The following is an 8,999-nucleotide window of genomic DNA, read 5'->3' as shown; positions in this document are numbered from 1 at the left end:
GGATGGGGATGGGGATGGGGATGGGATGGGGATGGGGATGGGGAGAGCAGGCCCCTGTGGTTGAATCCTGACCCAGGGATGAGCCAAGACCTCAAAGGAGAAATGGGGGAGTGGAAAATAAATCCAGTGCTGTTCCCAACGAGGCTGGAGAAGCACAGGGAGGATGGAACACCTTGGAAATGGCTGCTCCTGTAATTTTTTTTCCCTTTTAATTGATCAGAGTGCTATTTTTACCCACTTCAGATGCACTCAGGCTGCCCTCTGGGATGGATGATGATTCTGGCCTTGCTGATTCATCCAGCCCTGGCTGAGGATCTTTCTGGAAGCATCTTCCATGCCCAGGTGTGTGCAACCAGTCTGGAGTTGGCACCTTGAGATTCTCCTTCCTCCTCCTCAACTCCTGGAGATCTTTATAAATCCATTCCTGGCCCTGATAAAGGACCAGGCTGAGATCTCCTAACGAGGGCAGGGTTAGGTTGGCTTTTAGGAAGGTTAGGCTGGATTTTAGGAAGGTTAGATTGGATTTTAGGAAGGTTGGATGAGATTTTAAGAAGGTTAGATTGGGCTCCAAACCCCATCCAGCCTGGCCTTGGGCACTCCCAGGGATCCAGGGACAGCCCCAGCTGCTCTGGGCACCCTGTGCCAGGGCCTGCCCATCCTGCCAGGGAACAATTCCTGCCCGATATCCCATCCAACTCTGCCATTCCCTGGGTCCTGTCCCTCCAGCCCTTGTCCCCAGTCCCTCTCCAGCTCTCCTGGAGCCCCTTCAGACCCTTCAAGGGGCTCTGAGCTCTCCCTGGAGCCTTCTCCAGGTGAACATTCCCAGCTTTCCCAGCCTGGCTCCAGAGGGGCTCCAGCCCTGAAGCATCCCCGTGGCCTCTCTGGAACCCTTCCAGCAGCTCCAGCTCCTTCCTGGGCTGGGACCCCAGGGCTGGATGCTCCAGGAAGAGCACCCAGAGGGTTTCCAGCTCCTGCAAACTCCCACTGCTGGCAAGGCTCCCAATGCCTCCTGTTTTCCTGCTCAGATTTTCCTCCTGCCCACATTTCCTCACATTCATCTCCAAAAAACACGGTCCTGGAATCAGAGGTGATCTTAGGGAGGGCAAGGTGATTGCTGGGGCTGGGGAACAGGGAGCTGGATCTTGCCAGCTCCGAGCAAAGACAATTTTAGCCCCTTGCTGAGTCTGCAAAGCCCGAGGCTGCATCCCAAAGATGCTCAATTTGAGTGGAAACCTTTCTCCTCTGAAAGCTGTGGCCGTGCTGGGCCGCCCAGGGAGGGAATTATTGATGGAATAACGGGATGTGATGGCTGGGAGGAAGGATACTATTGTTCTGTCCGGGATAAAAAGCCGCTGCTGCTGCTGAGTCAGTGGAGGGAGGAAGGAAAGCAGGAGCAGGATGTGCAGATGCATCCGTCCCTGAGGGGGTGAAAACTCTGCTGAGTGTGTCCCCAGTGCTCTGCTCTGCCTGACCTGCTCTAATATCGACACTCAGCTCCAAACCTTGTCCAAACACACCCTAAATCACTAAATTCACCAGTAAATTTACTCAGTAAAGCCAGCCCCTCCCTCGTCCCTTGTGCAGGAGCTGGGCACTCACTCCTCAGAACCTTTGTACTCTCCAAGCTCTCAGTCTTGAAACAGCTCCAAGCAAATCTGAGGGAATCCCCTTCTTTTTTCTCACTTTGGAGACTGGTGTGTGTGTCCCAGACCAAAACACGGTAAAAGCAGCACGGGGAGAGCCTGGGTGCTGCACTGATGCTGCAGAGAGCTCAGATCTGCCGGGGAAATGCACAGGAGCATCAGTGGGATGAGTTTTGCACCCACCCCCCGTATCCAGGGCAGGAGGAATCACATTTCCCAGGAGATCTGCTGCTGGGAAATTGCCTGGAGCAGTTAATTCTCTTTTGGGGGGTTTGTTTGGCTGGATCTAAAGGGGGAGGACGAGCAGGGAGCTCAGAGAGGTTCTCAGAGAGTGCTGATGTCCTGATGGCTCCAGGGTAGAAACTGCTCCTGCTTAGAGCAAATATTTTAGGAATGTCCTTCTCTATTTTTATGATGTCTTTTAATTTTTTTTTGTTTTTTTTTTCCTCCAGTGTCTGCTGAGAACTTGAGGAAAATCTTACACAGGACGAGAGGATGGATCACAGTGGAATATTCTGAACTTCCCAGCCAACACAGATAAGATAAGAGTGAAAAATCTGTGGGGGGAAAAATTGACAATATCCTTTTGCTTTTGGGGAGAAGAAGGTTTCAAAGAGGATGTGAGCTGTGGCAAAAGGAGGCCGATTCCCCTTGCCCACCCTTCCCACAGGAGGTGCAAATGTCACCCCAGCACTGAGCAGATTAGGCTGGGCTCACCTTTGAGCTCCTCTGGGCAGCTGTGCCAGGGCCTCACCGCCCCCCCAGGCAAGAATTTCTTCCCAAAATCCACTTCCAGCTGCCTTGCCACGACCAGGGACATCTTTAACCAGAGCAGATTTCTCAGAGCCCCATTGCTCAGCCCTCCCGTGCTCCTCACTCCCCCTCCCAAAGAGAACTGAACCCCTTTTGTGTGGTTTCCCCCTCCCTCCCACCCAGCAGCTGCTCCTGCTGCCCTGCAGGGGCAGGAAACACCATCTGCCCCTCAAAGCTGGGAAGGGAGGAGGCACAGGAGGAGAAGCAGCAGCGAGAGGAGCAGGGAACAGCTGGAGGGCAAGGCTGGGGTTCAGCAGAGTGTTTGGAGCTGTGGGATGGATGCAAAGAGAGCTGCAGATGAGGACAGAGCTGGATCCCCGAGGATGGGGCAGCACAAAGTGCGTTTTACTGAGAGGAGAAACCCTGAGAGCAGCAATTTCAGGTTTGCCCGCAGAGCTCCACCTTTATCTGAGGATGAAAACCTCGCAGCAGCGATGTGCAAAGCCTGCTGAGCTCCAGAGAACCTTCTCAAACCCCAGAGGCTTTTTTGGCCTTTTTTGCATCCCACGCCAAAGCCCGTGCACCCCTTCAGGGCTGCACTCCTCCATCCCTCCTGGATTTCCTGGGAAGCTCGGTGGGTGTCAGCACCAGAACTCTTTTCTCTCTTCCCAGACCATGATGCTGAATCCTCTATTCCAACCACACACGTTTCACATTTATTTCAAATGTGGTTTAAAAGGGAGGAGGGGGAGAGGCCATAAATATTCTCTCCCAGTGCTGTTTCCTGAGCCTGGGGATACCCAAAGGAATGGGATGGGCTCTGTGGAACAGACCTGTGCAGCCCCAAATGGGTGAGTAAATCCTCCCCCCTGGCAGGCAAAGTTTTGGGGAGCAGAGAGGACCTGGACTCGCTCCTGGCACTGCCCATATTTTCATATTTTCATATTTTCATATTTCATATATTTCCACTTTCCTCCGTGTGTGCCCAGGGACGGGGATTAGAACAAACCCTGTCGTTTTGTAATGGATCAGCCATTTCCTTCACCTTTTTGCACCTCCATCCGTGAGATTGGGATGTCACCGGGTGTAAGTTTGGGAACCTCCCGAGCCTGCAGGCACAGGCCTGCAGCAGTGACCCCTCTCAGCAGTTGTGGCTGCTCTGAATTCCACTTTCAGCTTGGTTACCGTGACTCTGCCTGTCCCCTGCTGTCCCCACGGCGTGGGGCTGCTCCCTGCTACCAGATGCTTTCCTTGCTTCCCACATCTGGCCTCAATTACTGCCCCTCTCCCTCGGTTTCCTGCCTCTCTGGGTTTCCTGAAACTCATCCCCTCCTCCTGGCAGCCTCAGCTCCTGCAGTGAGATGCTTTGTGAGCTCTCACATTCCTCCCTCCCTCCTTTTGCTGTCTCTGTCGGGGGGATCCTGCCTCAGACCCCCCCCGAGTGCTGCCACTGAGCCCCCCAAGGGTCTGGGTGGCCACAGCCACACTGCCCAGCCCAGTGGTCAGCAGGGCTTTATCCCAACCCCTCTGGACAGAGCTCCCCGCCCTCCCCCAGCATCCATCCCGCACCACCCCGCACTTTTCAGCCAAATCCTTCACTCCCAAGGCTGAGGTTTCTTTAGATTGCCATCCCCTCCTGAGGCTGGGGGCTTTCCAAGCCTCTGCCCTTTGAAAGGAGCATAAAACCTCTCCGGGTTTCCCCTGGGTGCTGCCTGGCCTCTTTCCTGAGCATTTTTCCCGGCAGAAAAGCCATGTGCCCGTGCACAAAAGCTTTGGAGGAGGGGAGAGGGCTCTGCCTGTGGCTCTTCAGCCTTTTCCTGCTGCTGGGGGGAGCCCCCGGCCCTGCAGCATCGGGATGCTGCAAATCCTCAGGGTCTGAGCTTGTTCAGGGCACGGGGGGAGGTGGGAACAGTTAAATCCCACAAAGGATCCAGTTAATGATTCCCATCCCCTTGCTGGCACGTTCCAGCTTTTGGAAGGGGGTCTGGCCAGCAGCTGTGCCAGCGATTGTAGCTCCAAAAGCGCATTTTCCTTCTGTGTCAGCTTTCATTTGTGGCCCCTCTGGATTCCCCTGGTGCCTGCAGATGCCAGAGTTTCCTGCTGCTACAATTCCCCGTGACTCTTCCTTCCCCTCCGTGGAGCTGTGGGATGAGGAGAGGGGTGAGGAAGGCACTGCTGGCTCTGTGTTTCCTGTCCCATCCTTCCCTAAGCCTAGGAGAGGCTTTTTCCCAGGATAAAAGTGACTGGGCAGCGTTTGGGAAAGGCAGGAAAAGCTGAGAAGCTGCACCTCTGGAAGCAGGGGAGCACTTTGGGATGTTTGGGGGTAACAACATCTACAGCTCAGCAGTTCCACAGCCACATCCAACTGCAGCAGCCCCTCTGTATAACAAGGTTCATATATCAGATATATTTATATATATATATATATATATATATATATGATTATTATTATATTTATACATAATATATATAATATAAATAAATAGATAATGTATAAATATATATTTATTATTATTTATAATTATAAATAATTTATACATTAGTATATAGGAATATATATTTATTATTATATTATATTTACAAATAAATCTGATGTATAAATCTAGGAATTTTATATATATTGTGTAATAAATTGTATTTTGATGAGCCTGGACCCTGTTTTCTGATTTTCCTGCCCACAGCAGGAGCACATTGGTTGAGCAATGCCAGCAGGAGCATCACTGACCATCACATCCCTGGAAGTGTTCCAAAAGTGTGGATGTGGCACTCCGGGACGTGGCTCGGAGGTGAACACGGTGGTGATGTGAATTTGGTGAGATGAAAGGTCTTTTCCAACCTTAACGACTCCGTGATGCCCTGAAATGTGCGGCACCTCCCTAAATTCCTCCTCCCCTTCTCCTGCTGCCTCTTCCTGCTGCGAGCGGCGGTGGGAGCGCGGAGAAGGAAAACTCCAAATTCCTAAAATCAAATAGAAAGGGTTTTTAGAAATCCTTGCGTGCACGAAAGCTGGAGGGGAGTGGATGAAGTGCAGAGGTGAGGATCCAGCTCACAACATCCTTCCTCAGCCTTCCACTCCCCTTGAGTGCTTTGGAATGAGCTCATTCCGAAATTCCCCTGGGGCCAGCACCCTGTCTCATCCTCAGAGACCCTTCACAGCTCCCCAAACCCACCACAAGCACTGCAAGACCCTCAAAAGCCTCAGTAGGTGCCAGTCACCCAAACCTGCCCTCAGAAGTTTGGTCCCCACCCCCGGGGGTGAATTTGGGCTGCGAGAGGAGCATCCCTGACAGCCCAAACCCCGGCAGCTCCTTCCCAGGACACCCCAAAGCTTCAGGGGGCTCGGGGGTGTGAAGCGGCACCCCCGGTCCTTCCAGCCTGCCCTCAGCAGCCCCAAAGCCGGCTCTGGTAGCCAGGTTTCACCACGCCGAGGTTTTGGGGTTTTTCTGTAGGGTCGAGCCGGGGGTGCCGGCAGGTGGCAGCCTGGGCAGGCGGCACGGGCAGCCTCTCGCAGATGTTTAATGGGATTTCAGAGCTCTGGGATTCATCGGGAGCTGTTGTCACGGAAACGGAGATCTGCGAGAGCCCTGGCGCTCGGAGTTAACCCCCTCGGTGCCGGGGAGGATGCGCCGGAGAGGAGCGCTCCGTGCCCGGAGCTCTCAATCCCCGCCCGGCTCTGTAGGATCAGCTGCTTTATTTAGGATTGGGGTTCTAAAATCCGCCTCGGTGCTGCTGGAGCCCCGCTGCTCCAGGAGGGATGTCCCATCTCCTGCCTGCCTGTCCTGGTCCTCTCCTCTTCAAGTTTAGGAGGTTCCCACCCCAAAAAAAGCTGCGCCGGGAGGTGAGGCTGGGGCACCTCGGGGGGGAAATATCCTATTAATGCCTGCTCCCAACACACCCCACCCTGCTCGGCTCCCCCTCGGGGGCTGCGGCTGGACAGGAGAGGGCACCAGAGCTGCGCTGGCCCTGGGGTGGCGGTGGCCATGCCATGTGTCCCCCCCGCACGTGGCTCCCCCGGGGTGCCAGCCCTGTCACCGGGCAGCTGCGGCCGCGGCTAATCTGCTTAGGGCCTGAGCAGCAGCACGGGAGTGAAAGGGAGATTAGGGGCAGGGGGGCTTGGGCAGCCCGGGATGCTCATTGGAGAGGCAGGAGGAGACAACTGGGCCGAGCAGAGAGGGAGAAAAGCCTGGGGGAGATGAGAGGAGCAGCCAGAGAGGCCTCAGTGGGCAGCAGATAACAGCTGGGGGCTCTGAGGAAGGGAAAGGCTTTAGGAACATGCCCAAAAATCCTCGTGGAGCATCCCCCAGCCCCTTCTCCCCAGGAGGAAGGTGTTGCCATGAAAACATTCCCTAAAACACATCCAGAATGGAAACCCACTGGACTTTGCCCTGTGCCAGAGAGGTGGGGGAATGGGACATGGAATCTTTGCCATATTTGTCCTTTCCCATGGTAGAAGAGGAAAAAGATGCCGTTCTCTGGAGCAGAGCAGGGTGTGGGGCTGCTGCTCAGCCGAGCTCGGTGAGGATTCCAGAGGCTGGGCTGCATTCCCTGCCCCTGCCACGCTGCTCTCAGGGGTCCCGTGTTTTCCTTGCCCAGATGTTCCAGAGGAAGTTCTGCAGGAGCAGGGGGGCAGGAGGTGCTCACCGAGCTCTGCCTCTGCCCCGCTCCTTCCCACAGGGCTGGAAAAAGAGCAGAACCTGCTTTTACAGTGTGGTGTTTGCTCCTTCCCCTCAGCTGTCAAGGAAACCACAGCATGGGCCACATACCCAGCTGGGGCTGCTGACGTGTTCTGGCCTTTTCATCTGGATCCAAAATAGCTCCTCCACCCCTCCATTTGTGCTGGCTGCACCTTCCACGGTGCCATCGTCTCTTCTCCTGCCCGGGAATCAGGCCCAGAATGCCAAAGTTTTTCTTAGAATCATAAAATCATGGAATAGTTTGGATTGAAAGGGACATTTAAAGGTCACCTGGTCCCAACCACCTTCCAGCAGGGTGGAAGAGTGGGGGAGGAAGATCTCCCAACCAGGCATTTGGAAAAAGGAAACCAGAGTAGAGAGGCAGAGGTGGTGATGTTACAACTTTTCTATTTCTCACACAGGAGGAGGAGAAAAGCCAGGAGAAGCATGAAGAGAAATCTCCAAAGTTTCCTCATCCTTTGCTAGCAATGGAATTTTTGCTCATCATTTCCAAGCAGAAAAGAGCAGGGATTTAAAGTAACATTGAGGGGCTGGAGCATGTCCAGGGCAGGGAACGGAGCTGGGAAGGGTCTGGAGCCCCAGGAGGGGCTGAGGGAGCTAAGAAGGGTCTGGAGCCCCAGGAGGGGCTGAGGGAGCTGGGAAGGGGCTCAGCCTGGAGAAAAGGAGGCTCAGGGGGCCCTTCTGGCTCTGCACAAGTCCCTGGCAGGAGGGGACAGCCGGGGGGTCGGGCTCTGCTGCCAGGGAACAGGGACAGGAGGAGAGGGAACGGCCTCAGGCTGGGCCAGGGGAGGCTCAGGGTGGATATTGGGAGAATTTCTTCACTGAAAGGGTGGTCAAGCCCTGGAACAGGGCAGTGGTGGAATCACCATCCCTGGAAGTGTCCAAAAGCCACCTGGACATGGCACTGGGGACACACCTGGGCACTGAACACAGCGGGGATGGTCGGACCCGATGATCTCAGAGGCTTTTCCAACCTAAACAATTCCATGATTGTAAGGGGCTGTTCTGCCTTTCTGCCTCAGTGGGGTTAGCACAGCCCTGCGTAGCTGATTTATCGTGGGACATGTGGGGTGTCCCTGTCCCCCTGCCCTGACAGGATCAGCAGCTGTAGGTTTGTACGGCCCCAGCACCACAGGTGTGCCCAAATGCCACCTGAGCTGGAGGTGACAGTGCTCCCTGTGTCCCACTGACATCTCCCTGAGCTGGCTTCACCCCTGCAGCTCTTTCCTGGAGGATCACAGTGTGCTCAGATCACAGGAATCTCTCCCACTCCAGAACCCTGAGGGGACACTGGCTGCTGTCACAGCCGGTCCAGACACAGCTGCCCTCGGAGGGGGAGGATTTCCCCTTCCACAGCTGTGACAACAAGGGGCCCTGACTCCCTGTCCGCAGGGTGCAGGGGACACCGGGGCTCCACTCATGGGAGTAGGAACCAGGACAGGGAGTCCCAGGCCCATGAGCCTGAACTCTGCCTGTCCCCGTGGGATTTTCTTCTCCTGACCCTTGGGTTTTCCCTTTCCCTGCTCTTTTCAGGTGATTTCAGGGCAGGGTGGCATCTGTGTTGTCCTGTCGTGGCTGAACCCTGGTGAGCTGCTAAACACCAGCAGCTGCTCGCTGACCGAGCACCTGCCAAGGGGAAACCATGAATTAATTCCTCATTTTGCTTTGTTTGCAGGCTCAGGTCTTGCTTTATCTATTAAACCACCTGTATCTCAACCCTCAGCCTTCCAGCTCTGCCCCCATCCCGCTGTGGGGACTGAGGGAGGGGCTGTGGGGTTAAGCCAGCCCAGCTCCCAGGCCTGTGCTGGTTCTGTCACTGCTCCATGTGGGATCCTGCTGGAGCCGGTGCTTCCCCAAGCCCTCCTCCCCACAGATCTCCTGTCTGATGGTTTGTGGAGCTCTCCCAGTG

General features: G+C 55.0%; 1 long non-coding RNA gene across 1 annotated transcript in view; it reads left to right on the top strand.

Moving 5' to 3' along the window:
- The window catches only part of LOC107210579, an 11,891-nt gene extending 7,096 nt beyond the window's left edge, over positions 1–4,795 (top strand). The window contains exons 2-3 of the long non-coding RNA XR_004499350.1: positions 244–342; positions 2,096–4,795. This is a non-coding gene — a long non-coding RNA (uncharacterized LOC107210579). The remainder of the gene's footprint in view (positions 1–243; positions 343–2,095) is intronic.
- Positions 4,796–8,999: the final 4,204 nt, after the last annotated feature.

Source organism: Parus major, chromosome 13 (assembly GCF_001522545.3).
Source record: "Parus major isolate Abel chromosome 13, Parus_major1.1, whole genome shotgun sequence".
NCBI classification, from domain to species: Eukaryota; Metazoa; Chordata; class Aves; order Passeriformes; family Paridae; genus Parus; species Parus major.
Note: the sequence above shows the minus strand (reverse complement) of the source record. Positions and strands in the feature narration are given on the sequence as shown.